General features: G+C 54.2%; 1 protein-coding gene across 1 annotated transcript in view; it reads left to right on the top strand.

The window, feature by feature from the left end:
* Window positions 1–738: 738 nt before the first annotated feature.
* Window positions 739–15,268, top strand: part of ADARB1 (adenosine deaminase RNA specific B1) — a 104,975-nt gene continuing 90,445 nt past the window's right edge. The window contains exon 1 of the mRNA XM_037065220.1: window positions 739–845. The gene's annotated coding sequence lies outside the window, so the exon portion shown is untranslated. The remainder of the gene's footprint in view (window positions 846–15,268) is intronic.

Raw genomic sequence — 15,268 nt, 5'->3', positions numbered from 1 at the left:
CCTGATAAAATAACTGGCTTTTTTTTTTAAGGTTGACATCCTTGAGTTCTCCCAGTGAATCACCAAAACACCAACTGCTTGTGGCTTATTACCCACTCTTCCACTCTCAGCTCAAGTTTTTCCTGATTAAACTTTATTTTCTGTTCTGAATGGAATTGCAGCCTTGAGTTATTCCAGTCTTCAGAAATGCATTTCCACATATGCTTATTGCATGTAAACGTTTCTTGGTATAACCATATAGTATCAAAGTAAGTTTACTGTATGCAGCGTAAAAAGGTTTTAAAGTGTGTTTACTATCAAAACCAGCCAACTCAACAACCACAACTTTGGTAATTTGAACTTGCTTCTGATGTCACTGAGAGTGCCACAGGGAACCCAGAAGCCCCCTGGAGTGCGGGGACCGCGATTTCACACTGCACACCCAGGGCTCTCGGGAACGTGGACCAGCCGGAACAGGTTTGCACATCGAGTCCACAGCGGGACCTCCCCTGGAATCTCCGGTCTCCCAGCTACCCAAACTAGGTCACCCTCACCCCTGCAGGTCCCCCCTTTTCCATCCCCAGCCTTGCTCGGTCTCCCCAGCCTTGGCCGACCACTGGCAGAGGTCTCCTCGGCGCCGCGCGTGCACGCACACACGCACGTCCTGCGTCCGGGCGTCGCTCCCCGGCGTGCGCGCGGCCGGGGGCGGGTGGACGGAGGCGGAGGCTGTTGCGGCGGCCCAGTCGGGCCGCGCACGGGGGCGCGCTCGGGGCCGCGCCAGGCCACGGCCCGCGCGCCGCAGCCCCGGGCGGCGGAGCGGTGCGAGCCCCGGCGTGGCGCGCAGAGCAGAGCAGCCCTCGGCCGAGGTGAGATGAGACGTGGGCGGGCGGGGGTCCGACACCTAGGGCGGACACGAACTGCCGGAGCCGCGTTTATGTAAGCGCCGCGGAGCAGGTGGGGAGGCCAGGCTGGGAGTGCGGCTCCAGCGGGACGCAGTGTTGCTGGCTGCGTGTCCGGAGGGGCTACAGGCCGGGTCGCCGGGGTAGGGAGACAGCACCCCAGGATGGAGCTGAGCCCGGGACGGCCCGAGTCTCCTCCCTGGGGCTCCGCGTCTGAGCCGGATGCTCTGCGCTGCGAGAGAGGTGGCTGCGCCCGGGGATGGAGGGGGTACTGCGCCTCGGGACGAGGCTGCGCCCGGAGAAGGGGAATCTGCGCCTCCGAATGAAGGGGAGACTGCGCCCTGGGATGCGGCTGCGCCTGAGGGATCGGGGGCTGCATCCCTGGATGAAGCTGCGCCCCGGGATGAATCTGTGCCCCCGTGGAGGGGAGACTGCGCGGGGGACAACCCTGTCCCCACCCTGGGAGTGCCGCGTCTGCTCTGGATTCTCTGCCTCAGGGAGGGAAGGCTTCGGCCGGGGATGAGGCTGCGTCCGGGGTGAGGGGAGGCTGTGTGTCCGAAATAAGGCTGCGCCCTAGGATGAGGCTGTACGCCCAGGATGAGGCTGCGCCCCCGGGATAAGGCTCCGCCGCGGTTGGCCCCGCGTCCCTTCCCGAGGGCGCCGTGTCTGTTCCGGATGCTCTGAGCCAAGGGGAGACCAGCGGGAGCCCCCGGGGAGGGATGCTGCGTCCAGGGTAAGGTCACGCGCTCCGGAGGGCGTCGTGTCCGAGCGGGATGCTCTGTGCATCGGGCGGTTGAGGGCGGGGAAGTTCCCGCTAGTGCCGGACGTCTGGAGCAATCCGGAGCAATCTGGGACGATTCGGGGCCCGAGATGACTTCTGACGTGTTCACATCTGCAGTGGGAAAATTACCGGGTTGTGGATGGGTCGGAGGGAAGGTGTCAAATTGGGCTGTGGACGCTAAATCGTGTTGGAGTCCCGATTTACATGTCGGATAACATAAAACGTGTTCTAGCCCCAATATATCCGTGGGAGACCCGCACCGTTTTGTTTGGTTCGCAGTTAATATTTTTAGCCAACCCGTTTTGGTTTTACTTATGATGAAGGCATTTTGTTTCCTTCTTACACAATCCATAGTGGTTAGCGTTCCATTCTCGAGGTGTAATGAAAAGTGGCCTGATGTCAAACTTGCCTCTTTACTCTTAGTCCTCTGATTAAGAGGATCCATCCATCATTAAGTTTTGGGAATAAAAGTATTTAATCCTTTTTGTTCCCTTTTAAATTGGCTCATGCGTGGAATGCCTTTGAAAGGTGCCATCTAGAGCTGCGTTTTCCAAGACACTGGGCTGTCTTCAGAACAGTTCCTGCAACATGTCTTTGATTACCATCTTTTCTCTGGGTCTGCGGCTACTTGTTCCTCTGCTCTCTGAGGGCTGCCCAAAGGGGAAAGGGAGAAGGGGAGAAGGCAAAAAGTTGAGTGATAGTGCTTTGCCCTGGGTAAGAGAATTAGCTGCCTTGCTGTGCTGGTTCCTTTCAGAGGGCAGGATCCTCTCTCTTGGGCACCTAGTCAAGAGCTGATGAGACGCACAGAGCTGGGTGCCCCATTCTGCCCGGAGGTGGAGGTCAAGGATGCCTGCCAGCTTTGAAAGGAATGCACGGTCTTTGAGTAATGCCTGTTAGATGTCTGAGGGTTCCCGAGACTGAATGCATTCAGCTACATCTTCAACAAATTTGAAGAGATAACTGGAAGGAAAGAGAGGAGGCTTTTCTGCAGGGGGCAGTGGGGAAGAGAAGACTGGTCCTGCCCTGAGCAATTCAGCACACACATATCCGAGGTTTGATGTGCTCAGGGAGTCAGTACTGGGAGCGAAGAGAAAATTAGCTAATGACATCACTGACAAAAACTTCTGGACTCATAAGGCTAATTCACCCCTTTGTGAATTTATATGTCGTAATAGCAGTCCAAGCGCTTTTTGATTTTTGGAATAAGAAAATTCTTTTAACTTACATTTGTCTGTGAGTGAATAAAGCAAACTTAATACATTTGGTTAATACTTGCCCTTGGCCTACTGTGTGCTAGGCCCTCCTGCCTTTGGCCAGGGGACACAGACATGAACCGGATAGGCAGAGATCAAAAAAGCTCCAAAGCTGGCAATTTGTTTTGTTAAGCACTTTTGTGGCACTGCATCTTTCAGATAGTATTTACAATTTTAGTTATAAAATGTTTAAGTGTATAGCATTACAGATTTTTTGTAGATTTAAAAATAGCACGCACACAGTACAGTCTGAAGGTACAAAAAGATGATAAAACCTGACTTCACTCCATACCCAGCCGCTCACCTTCTCCAGCTGCTGTGACTGCGTGTTATCCCCGCAGTAGTCAGAATGGTGTATGCACAGTTGTATCTGGGTCTTAATGTTGTTTTTAGTATTTGCTATAACACATAGTGCCACAGGGGGACGTTTTTATACATGGGTGCAGCAAAACCTGCTAATCGCTTTTTATTAATCACCAAAATTCCTTTGCTATAAGGCTTATTAAGAGCTGGGCTTTATTCCCCTGAGTGTTGTGACAGCTGTATCAGTACTTGGGACAGAGGCCTGTTATTTCAATAGGTAGACGATAGCTAGAAAGTACACTTTGGAGATTAATAGGTGAACTTATACACTTTCCAGCTTATTAAAAACTTGGAGAAAAATTATAGGTCTTTAGTATGAAGCTGAAAAGCTTAGAGAGGTCCACTTTTATGGGGAACTGAATGGGGTTTTTGGTGTGTGTCATTTTCTAAAATGTAAATTTCTAAATCTCTAATTTGGTGACAGACACCAAACGGTGTTTCTGAAACCTGGTGGTGTTCAGAGAAACCCTTTAAAATATGTTCATAGTATGTGAGGTAGGAAAGGCCAGTCGTGAGGGTTTTGTTTACAAATTGTGCACTGGAGTCTTTCGATTTCCTCACTCCCCGAGTGAGTCCTTCGCCGGGTGCTTCGCGTGGAGTGTGGGGAGGGCAGGCGCAGTGGCCAGCGGAGGGCCTCACCCGGCCTCACTGCAGTACTTGCTGTTGGGCCCCCGCCGTTTGAATCCTCACCTCTTGTGAAATCTGATGAGTGTGCAGGAGGCTCTTCTCCACCGCACGTATGGGAGGAGTTCTAGGGGTGTACAAAGAAAAGGACTTTGGTTCTAGGCTTCCCGTCTTTGTGATGAATTTCAGAGGAAGACACGCAGGGGCAGGGGGGCCGGAAGCTGCTCCGAGGTGCCTGGTATTTTTACTGGCAGTGCAGCGAAGCCCTGCTTGCTGCTAGGGTGGTTTTGTTTCACTTGCAGGGTCCCCTCACGGGGATGTACCACGTGCCAGGTATTGTTCTGGGCGCGGGAGACCTGGGAGCTAGCACAGCATGGGTAGCTCCTGCCCACTGAGTGGGGTTCACATTATGGGGGAGGAGGAGACATTAAGTCATAAGTCCTGAAGTCCTAAGGCCAGGCTGGGCAGTGTGTGTTGGGGGGGGGCAGGGGTCTGAGAGGGAGCTCAGAAGATGGGGGGAGCTGGTGCTGCCCAGGGGCCTGGTGCAGGCAGCAGGAACTCTGGAGCCTGAGCTTGGGGCCCTGTGTTGTCCTGTGCTGCTGATGGCAGGGGTCGGTGGCAGGCAGCGAGACTAGTTGGGGGGCGGTACAGAGGGCTGAGGTTAGGAATTTCGATGTTCACCTCTGTGGGATGGGAAGCCTTGGAAGGGCTGCCTTTCTGTCTGCCTCCCTCCTTCCCTCCCTTTTTCCCTCCTTTCCTTCCTTCCTAGTTGACATTAAAGAGTTTTGAATGAGGGAGTGACATGATCTGATTTATCTTTAAAGAGACTCGCTCTGGCTGTTGTGTAGCTAACGTGTGTTGGGGGCTCATGACGTGCCAGGCCACTTACGTACTCCATATATATTACTTAATCGCCCGATCATCCGACAGGCAGGCACCATTGTGTGTCTTCAGTGGGTAAAACTAGGCACAGAGAGGCCACGGATACGTGACAAAGACAGGACTGCCCCGAGCACCTCTTCCCACCTCCCAGCCGCAGGCAGGAGGGAACAGCAGGGGCACCGGGGACCATGGCCACTCAGGGCTCAGACCAGGGCTCAGACCAGGGCTCAGACCAGGACAGAGGTGGCCAGATCTGCTTGCTGTGTCCCAGCACTGTGAGACGGCATTGCTGGTGAGTCGAAGCCTTACTGTTTGTCCTATCACAGGGGCTGCTGCTGGTTAGTCGGACACATGCTCTCTCATCCCTTAGCTTTTACTTATACTCACTGGAAGTACAGACTTTTTTTTTTCATTTTAAGATTTTATTTTTATTTGAAGGAAGGGAAGAAGAGAGGGAGAGAAACATCGATTGGTTGTCTCTCGCATGTCCCCAGCTGGGGACCGGCCGGCAACCCAGGCATGTGCCCTGCTTGGGGGAATGAACGGGAGACCTTTCAGTCCTCAGGCTGGCGCCCAGTCCACTGAGCCACACCAGCCAGCACTGGGTGTACAGACTTTTAAAGTCACACTTCTCTTGTGCCTTCATGAAAGAGGAGAGTATGAGTGAAATAAAGTAATTCCAAAATGTCTTCATGTCTAGAATCGATTCCTCCAAGTCAGCTTTGACGTGCTGCCTACTGTGCCGTGACCGAGTGCTCCTGTGCCCGAGCCCTCAGCCCTGCCGTCCCCGGGAGCCGTCCCAGCTCCTGCACGTAGCCAGCAGGTCTGGGTGCTTTCTGGGTCTCACTAGCAGGTGTTAGGGAGAAGTTTCCGGTCCTGAAGTGACTTGCTGACCGACTCTTGACAGTTCTGCTGCCCTGTCATGCCTCCAAAGGTACAGCCGAGCGTGTGCAAGCACAGAGGGACTGCACTTGCCGTGGCTGGCACCCTGGTGACCTGCCTCCAATGCCGGCACTCCAGTGTCCCTGTGGTTAGAATGTGGGGTACACCCTTAGTGCAGAGGATTGTGGCCTGTGTAGCAGACGAGTCCATCAGGATGACCAGTAGACCCTGTGAGAGGGACATTCCAGAAGGACCCCAGGGTTGTTGGATGGACAGGTGGCTGGTCATTGTGAGGTGGGGATGTCTCTGGTGGGGATGGAGAGCCAAGTGTCCCTATGAGCTTCAGACTCGGGAGGCAGTTCCTCGGTTGTCCCCACAGACCATGCCTTGAGCTCATGGTCGGGTCCTTGTCCTGCGGTGCCCCAGATGTGTGGTCTCGAGCAGGCTGTATTACAACTTCTGGGCTTTGGATTTCCCACCCATGCCTTAGGAAGAAGATTAGCAGCAGGTCTCCCCCGCTCGCTGGGTGGATAAACTGAGCTCAGGTAAAGTGCCTAAAATGTGCCTCACCTGCCGGACTTCAGAGGGTTTCATTTGCTTTTAGGCTTAGGCACCTGAGTACAGGTGTTTGGATAATTTAGGGTTGACCTCAAGAAGATGTTGGGGCCATATAGGTACATTTGACAGTAATTTGCTTATTGCTGGTGTTTGAAACTGGAGGCCGGGCTGTGGGTCTAAGGGCTGAGGGTCTAGAGCCCAGGGCTGAGGGCTGGTTAGTTCCAGCTCTTGCAAGAGACAGGTGGCCTTGTGGCCGGGAGAGGGGGTGGGTGTGAGGAAGGGAGAAAGAACATGCAGTAGAGCTGCATTGAGAGGGGACAGAGTAATGGGACAGTAGCTGGGGGCGAGGGGGAGGGAAGTGGGGTGGACTCAGAGGATTTTGTTTTAAATGAGAGCCATTATGGCATGTTTGTGGGCTAATTGTCCATGGAGGAGGACAATTTTCTAATATGCCCAGAAAGGGGATGACTGCAGAGCAAAGTCCTCGAGAAGGTGCTAGGGGACGGCTGGGGGAGCGGAGACCGGAGGCCCTGGAGCCAGTTGGGACTTGGCGCATGGGCACCTTGATTCCCTTCGAGAGGGTTTCTGGAGACCTTGCCTTCTGCAAACCTTGCCTTCTGAGAGAGGGCATAACGTGACATGCAGTTTGTGTTCCGTGCAGCGGACCTGGGCACTGGGCGCCAGGACTCGGGATCCAGGGCCTGAGTAGCTCGTGGTGCTAAACACGCCTTGGGGCGCCCTTCCAGAAGGGTACCCGTGGACACGGTATTTTCTTTATTAAAAAACTCACGTGTCCCTGAAAGTCTCATTACCTTACTCAGAATTTGGCACTTTTACTAGAGGACTAGCAAGACTTGGCTGCTGATTGGCAAGTCTTGAAGGATCTAGCAGGAAACGCCAGTGTTGCATCCTGGACAACGCCCCCACCTCTGGGGAGGGGGAGGGCCGTGCGGTTGCCAGGCAGGCATGCCTCCGGGGCAGCAGCGCTCACTTAAAGTCCTCAGTTGAAATGACAAGATACCTTCCTTGTGTGTCCCTTTGCATTGTTTGTGCTTATTTGATTTTCTTAGGGTTGGAGTTTCTTAGGGTTGAAATAGGAATGATGAGTTTTCTCATTAGCTCCCCAAGTGTGATGAAGTGTAAAGCCCTCTCCCTCCCTCATCTTCAGTTCGTCATCTGGCGCTTTCCGTCACTCGGGGCTCACTTTCACTTCACTTCGTGCCTCAGTGGACAGTCTCACCCAGGGCCTTGGCTCCATGTCACTGCAGAGGAGATCTCTGCCCCTTGGAGCCAAGGACCCACCCAGCTGGGGAGACTAAGCAAGGGCGAAGGCACACATTGCACCTACCATTAGCCTGTCTGTGGATTGGGTGAAGAAATGAAGGCCTGGGTGGGTGGTGTCAGAGGGCTGCTCCTGCTAGAGGCCTGGAGTGTGGGGAAGGCCTCTCGGGAGAGGGTGCTGGGCTGAGGCCTGAGGGACAGAGTGAGCTCTTTGGGCCTGGAGAAGAGACAAGGAGTCTTCAGGAACCCTATTGGTTGGAGTTGCTGAGGACAGAGCCATTGTCCAGTCCGCCATGAACTAGGGGTGCCGTGTAACGTGACATTGAGAGACATGCGCGGCCTGGCCATGCAGGGTCTCGTGGGTCTCGGGAAGAGTTTGAAGGAAAGGATGAGGGGGGCCAGAGAAGTGGGTGGAGAAGCTGGAGAACAGAGCACCAGGCCTTCTGTGTCCTGGGTGGAGTCAACAGGGCTGATGGTGGGTTGGGTCTGGGGAGGAGCAAGGGGACTGGAGCGAGCAGGAGCAGCTGCCCGTAGGACTCGGGACTGTCTGCACACTGAGGACCAGAGGGTCTGAGGCCGATTCTTCAGTTATAGGCATTATCACTTTATATTAGGTTCTGTTTGGATCTGCAAATCACTTATTCCCAGTGTGGGATGTGCAGAATGTTTACCTATACCCGCAGATGGTCTAGAGCAGGGATGTCAAACTCATTTTCACCAGGGGCCACATGAGCCTCGAGGCTGCCTTCAAAGGGCCGAATGTAACTTTAGGACTGTATACATGTAACTGCTCCTTAATGGTTAAGCAAGAGCTTGGCGCTGCTACTGGGTAGAGATAAGGTGCTGGGCCAGATAAAACACGGTGGAGGGCAGGATTTGGCCCAAGGGCCTTGCATTTGCCACTTGTGGTCTATAAGATAGATAACAAAAGAAGTACTGTTTGTAAAACAGACAGGTAGGAATGTTTCACCCTCTGTTAGGTGTAGCTGTCACTAACAGGTGTCCTTGTGCTGATGTCACTTGTTCCCTGCGAGTCTTAGGTAGAGGGTTTGCCACCCGGCTTTCAGATCAGGAGCTGACCTGAGAGATTCAGTGACCTCCTGAGAGAGCGGGAAAGTGCTGTGCTACGTATATTAAGCTCGGGCTCTGGGTCCAGCATGATGGACCAGTGTGGTCTAGGTTGCTCCTCATGCGGACCTCCGGAGGTCAGTTTACGTGGGGTCACCATCATCTGCTCTTACTGACAAGGAGACCTGCCAGGCTTACCTGAGTCAGCTTGTCACAGGTCTCCTCTCCTGCTGGTTTTGGACCAGTAGCCAGAGAAGAGGCTTAAGTGGAGGGTAGACAACCACCCTGCAGCTCAGAACCTGGTAACTGCCCCATGTCAGCATCCTCCCAGGGGCTTCCTCTCCTGCCATCCTCTCCGCTGTCTCCTGGGCTGCTGTCCTCTGCACCCTCAACTGCTCTCGCACTGTGTGCCCTGCTGTCTCTGTTGTCTCCCTCCCACCCCCACATCAGCCTGCCAGCTTGCAGAGTAGGAGCCCCAAAAGGCAGGGGTCTTGCAGTGTGTCGACATCCTTGGGCTCAGAACAAAGCCTAGCATATAGCAGGCACTTGGCAATGTTTGTTGAATGAATGAATGAATGAATGACTTCTTACTTTTTATGTTGGTAGTGAATGGTGGAACCCAAACTGGGGCTCTTTGCCTCTGAAACATGTGCTTTTCTGCCTCAGCACCTGCCCCTTCTATTGTGCCTGGAACATCAGCCATGTATTTATGCCCACATGTCTGTGTTGTCGCTGGAGTTCCGTGCTTTTCTTTGTAGAATAGAAACATTTGCTGAGCGCCCAGAGTTGTTCTGAAACCGTAAAGTGCAGTCTAGTGAATGGATCTACTGAAAACAGTCCTGCCATTCCCATTTCAACCCCTTTCGGGTGACATGTCATTGAAATACATTCTCTTAAGTAGTAACAGTGTCCATAATAGTCAGAAATAACAGTTGTAACTCCATCTTGACAAAAATGAGAATGCTTTAAATAATTCTAGAAAGTTTCGGAAAAGCAGCCAAATGAAAGGAAAGCTACTTGATTCCACTGTGGAGGCGTATAGGATTTAAACCTTGTGGCTTTGTAAGCCCTGTGGTGGAGGAGCAGACGGGAGAAGTTCCCATGCAGGAACCTGGAGATTTAATCCCAGCCCTGCCCGAACTTGCCGACTCCGGGCTCTGCCACAGGTCCCTACCCTGTGAAACCAGGCCGCTGAGTCGGTAGTGTCTGAGTCACCTTGCATTTCCGGAAGACTCGCTCTGTCCGCAGGAGGGAAGCAGCAAGTTCTGAGGGGTTCAGGGGTGATGCAGTCGGTTGTGCAGAAGGTTTTATTGCAGCGCCTGTGTGCAGCCCTGGGCCCAGTGCGGTGATGCCACCTCAGTTCACGGCTACTTACAGTCCATGAGAGGCCAACACTTGCACCAGCATCGTGTCACCTCCCGTGGACCCGGTGGCTCTGCCTGAAGAGGTGAGGTGCGTGATGGAGGATCTGGGGGCGCAGTGGTGGGCCTGACTCTGAGAAGCGGGAGACTCAGGGGAGTCCAGGTGGCCCTCTGTGTCTTCTCAGGCCTGGGGCACTAGACCGTGTTGGTGGGAACTAGTGAAGCAGGCACTGTTTTCCGTGTGTACGTCTAGAGCACGTCGTACCAACTGCAGGTGACTCGGTGGGGAGTGGCATTTCGTCAGCTCCCTCCCGTAGTGTTGTAGAGTTGGAAACAGGTGGCCAACACACAAATCAGCCAGGCTGGAGAGTCGCTTGACAGTTGCCTTGTATTCTAGGCCTTCACTTAGGGCAGCGCACACACATCTGGTTTCCTCTGCGTGTTTTGGTTGGTAACCCTGTGTGCAAGTTCTCTCTCTCTCCCAGTGTCCACTGGCTTAGGGTGAGCTGGTTTCTGTGATGACAGGAGTTTACTCAGGGATGGCAGGGAGCTTCCCATCCTGTTGGTGCAGCCGAGGGCCGTTTCCTCAAGGTGGGGACCACGCGCACCAAGCATGGGTGCTGTGCGCATCCCCTGCCCAAGGTCACCTCCTGGCACCCAGGTCTCCGTCGTTTCAGCTTCTTCCCCTTTCAGAAATGGATTCCGCCAGGTACCTGCTCACTCAGGTTTCTCTTCCAAGGTGAGGTCCTGTGTGTGCCTTATGCGTGCCCTGGCTGAGAGAGGACAGGGATTCCATTTCTAGGCCCTGCATAGGATGGGACCCTCCTCAGGGGGGTGTCTCCAAGTAGAGGAGGGGAGTCTGGGGGTACCCAGTGGCCACCAGTGCAAGAATGACGGAAAACAGACTTCACTCAGATACTTCACTGGGATCTGGCTGGAGCGCCAACAGCCTGACGTCACATCTAAATGCAGAAAGTGGTTTCGAGACATGCGCAGGCCGCAGCTTAAATAGCAGGGATTTGACTGTGTATATCCACTCTATCTAGATAGGAATGAAGTCAGTCGCATCAGATGCATACTTGTTAGTAGTGATCATTTGAATCTGATTCCTTTTCGGGTTAGGAATCTACCCAAAATAACAGTTATTGTTCTTGAGTCAGTCATCGGCCTTAGGTTCTGCAATATGCCTGTTATAATACAGCATTCTTTGGCGAACTACTTTAAAGGTTTATCTTTCCTTTCTTACTATATTAAAACTTTGTCACTAAAAAGCCATCTAAACATTTGAAGAGCCTCATGTAATCATCTTTTAGATGAACAGTTCCAGGAAATGAGCGGCACAGACAGCAAACAGTGGGGAACTAACTATTTGCTGCAGACAGAAGCAGGTTTGGGGTTGAGGCTGAGAGTCTTAGGCCAGGAGGACGTGGGGTTCACCCTGTGGAGAAAGTCACTGCCACCGCGTCTCGGCCGGTTTTCGGGAGCGGTGAGATGAGAACCTGTGTGTCAGGACGAGAGCTTGGGTCCTGTTGACGGTGAGGCACCGTGTCACCTAAGTGCAGAGCAGGGTCAGACCTCACCTTCTGACTCCTCCTCTGGGTTTTCTCTGGTGTGTTCTTTTGGTGTCACATAGTAGATGGTTTCCGCCCACGTGCACATGCGTGAGTGACACATTTGATGACTCCACACTGAGACTTTCTCATCTTTAATGTTATGCCTCTAATGAAGCTATGAAGGGAATTGATGGTATCCCCACGAAAGAGGCAGGTGCTTTGTAAACCTTCAGGATATTTCAGAGCCCAAAGCACTGTGCGCTGTGCCCTTCGTCCCCCCAGCTGCCGTTAGAGTCTCCCCGTGTGGGTCAGCTCTGGGCGGGCAGGGCACAGGCAGGAAGGGGGTGCTTGGTGAGCGGCAGTGTTTCTTACCAAGAGCCCTTGCAGCAGGGAAGGAAGGCTCTCCTTTTAGGTCACCGAGCCTCAAGCCACGACGCAGTCTGGGGAAGGTGCGTGGGACTCGTCGGACAGAGCAGCACTGGGTGGCACACCATGCTGGCCTGCGTGCAGTCACATGGCCGAATCCACTGTGTGCTTTTCCAGCCGTACTGAGAGTTGAAGGGAATAATACAGGTTGCTCGTAAGATCAGTTGTGGTCTGGGTGTTCGTCTTTCCAGTTGCCTGGGAAGACGTGGGCGGGAAACAAGGTGGGAGGGGTGCTGTAAGGAGGGTTTGTTTCTCATGTTTAAACTCCTGCCATGCATTCGCCCGCTGCGAGTAGACAGTTCAGAGACTTTTGTGAATTTCGCAGTTGCGCAGCCATGACCACAGTCCAGCTCTGGGACCTTTCCGTCACCTCAGGATGTTCGTGTGCCTGTTTGTGAACACCCATTCCACGGCAGCCACGTGTTTGCCCTTTCTGGGCATTGCACGTGAGTGGGATCAGGCGCCACGGTGTCTTTTGAGTCAGGCTCCTTCCGCTTCACCTGTTTGGGGCACGCCCATGGGCAGCATGATCTGCTGCTCGCTCCCGTTGGTTGCTGGGAGCATGCCGGGCAGCCCTTGTTTGTCCCTCCCTGGGAATGGCCTTTGAGTTGTGTCCACTTTGTGACGGTGAGGAGTCATGGTGCAAATGCACCTTTGTGTGGGCAAGTTCTCGTGCAACTGTGAGCTTGGAGTAAACACGTTCCTTTGGTGTCGATAGTGCTGGTGAAAAGCGTGTGTTAGACTTCAGGCGTGTCTCTGGGATGTGCCTGGAGCTCCCTGAACGGTGCGGACCTGTCGCCTCCAGCATGGCACGTCACGGTCATAACGTCACACACGCAGTCTTATGATGGCTCCCTCCATGTGGTGCACGCCGTTCGGTACCCAACAGGTGAATGCTTTCCCAGTGTTTGATTTTTGTCTCGCCCATCAGGGGAGGAAGCCAGCAAAGTCCTACCGGGCATGTTAGAAATCATGTCCCGACTGCAGCACCCCAAACGCACTTAGGTGGTGACCCAGCAGTTCCACTTCTGGGGATGCACCTGAGGACGTACCTCTGGCACCCTGAAAACACACGCGTAAGTCACGCAGTCGTGTGTGCAAGAGAGGGTGAGTCCGCTCTGAGGGCCACACAGTGCAGTGCTGTGCAGAGGAGCCTAGTCCCTGTGAGCCAACACGAAGCGACTCCCAGCGCCAGGAAGTGGGCAAGGGGAGCGCCCGAGAGCATCTAGCGTGCAGCCCTTCACGTGAGAAGACGTGTGAGAAAACCCACGCGTGCCTACACAGGAGGGGTGAGCCAGAGCTAGAGAAACTGGATACGCCCAGGGTGGGCGGTGCCCAGGGAAGGGACCCATGCAGCCGGAGGGATGGGGACCTGTGTGGCTGCTCTGCTCTGGGAACTGCAGTGACTCCCCACAGGCCCCAGGAGAAGTGTGTTAACATCCGCTGGCATTGGCAGGGGACCCAAAACAGAACAGAAGCAGAAACAAGCCTTGGCGTTGGTGAAAACAGTGACAGAGCCACAGCCAAGGGGTGGGCACTGTGTTTTGGAAAAGAATATTGAGATGAGATTAGAAGCGGAAAGACAAAAGGATGGTGCACGCACTGTGCTCACAGGCCTGTGTCTCCCATTGGGCACCCGCAGCTGTGTAGGCCTCCTCGTGCACGAGGGCCGACCAACAGCAGATTCCAGCACCGTGAGAGCCAGGAAGAAGTTTCGCTAAGGAAAGGAGGAGACCCACGGGCCCATGGTGGGTGGCAGCCGGGAGTCGGCGTGAGCCTGGTGCAGCGCGGCACACGTGGGTAGCGGGTGCACAGAGAAGCGGGGATGTCCCCATGCATGCCCTGGCTCTGTCCCCTGAGCGGGCTGGTGGCAGGAGTGCACCCCACGTCATTCTCTCGTGGAGAGAAGCCAGGCTGCTGGGGGAAGGTGCGGGGGGAGCACCTGCTGGTGCTGAAAGGAAGGAAGTGCTGGAAAGGGCGGGGCGGCCGAGGGCAGCGGGCCAGCGGGAGGGGGAGCGATGGCCACGCTGGGCCGGAGGGAGTGCAGGAGCCAGTAGTAACAGTACTGGTTTGCAGTCCACGGGACGAGTGAACCTCCCTCACTCCATGCGGGTGTGAGTAAGTAGTTGGGTAAATCAGTGAGGGAGTGAGGGGGAGGGGCCAGCTCTTCCCCATGGAAGAATTTCAGCTCATCCATGTAGAAGGAATGAGTAAATCGAAAGTCACCATCAGGCTTGACACCACAGAAAAGCCACTTCAGGCGAGACCCAGGCGCCAATGCTAACATCCGTGAGTGAAAATTTGAGGAGAAACAGGATATTTGCCCAGTCTCATAGTATCTTTTCCCCAAGTTATTTATTTATGAGGAGGGGAAAAACAGTAACTTTAGAGTAGAGAGAGCCAGCACACGCTACCTCCCCAGGCGACCCAGGCTAACAACACCTGTGACAACACAGGTCGCAGTCAGGTGCTCTCTGACACCACACGGCACCTTACCTCCCCAGTATTCTCATCACGGATCCACTCTCATGGTGTCATCCCGGGAAAAAGCTGCCGGACTCTAGGAGAGGACATCCTGCCAAATGCCTGGCCAGTGTTCTCCCAGCAGCCGACAGGCAAGGATGGAGGGACAGTCTCCGCTTAGAGGAGCCTAAGGAGACACGGCCTCGAAATGCAACCTGGGCTTAGGGCAAGGTCCTGGGACACTCGGGTCATCACTGGGAAACCGGGCGATTCGAACGGGGTCTGACCTTGAGCTGACACTGACCCGTTTCCTAACTTTGACAACTGGTTGGTGGTTCTGTGGGGCGTGAGCACTAGGAGAAGCTGGGGCAGGGTGGTGGGCACTCTGGGCTGGTTCCCACTCTCTGCTAGTCTCACCTTCAGGACAGGGAGTTGAGAAAGAATGCACTCGTGGGGCACGGCAGGGTGCCCGTGGAACCAAGGTGGCTGCATGGCTGTGGCCCATCTCCTCGCCAGGCTGAGGGGGATTCCAAGTCATCTTCAGGGAGAGGCCTCCACTGCGTTCACACTGGGCCGTCAGGCCCCCCAGGGCCTAGTGTGGAGCACTGGTGTGCGTTGGGGGGCATGCTCCTCACGTGGGGCCCAGGGTGACCTGCCCCGCTCCCGGAGGAGCACTGTGACCTGGCGGCTCCAGATTGGGGACCTCTCATGTGGCTACTGGTGTTTTCCCAGGTTGTCCTGGATCTTTTGTTTGATTTCATTTTTTCCAAAGGGAACTTTTTAATTTTTATGTTTTCAGAGCAGTCAGTCTTTTCCTTAGAGACTTCATGTTTGAGTCTTGGCTAAGAACATTTCCCTACCCCAGGGCCATTCTTCTTTTACTTCTTCAAGCAGT

The sequence above is a fragment of the Sturnira hondurensis genome, unplaced genomic scaffold, assembly GCF_014824575.4.
Source record: "Sturnira hondurensis isolate 20B ecotype Veracruz unplaced genomic scaffold, ASM1482457v3 Scaffold0015596, whole genome shotgun sequence".
NCBI lineage: Eukaryota > Metazoa > Chordata > Mammalia > Chiroptera > Phyllostomidae > Sturnira > Sturnira hondurensis.
Note: the sequence above shows the minus strand (reverse complement) of the source record. Positions and strands in the feature narration are given on the sequence as shown.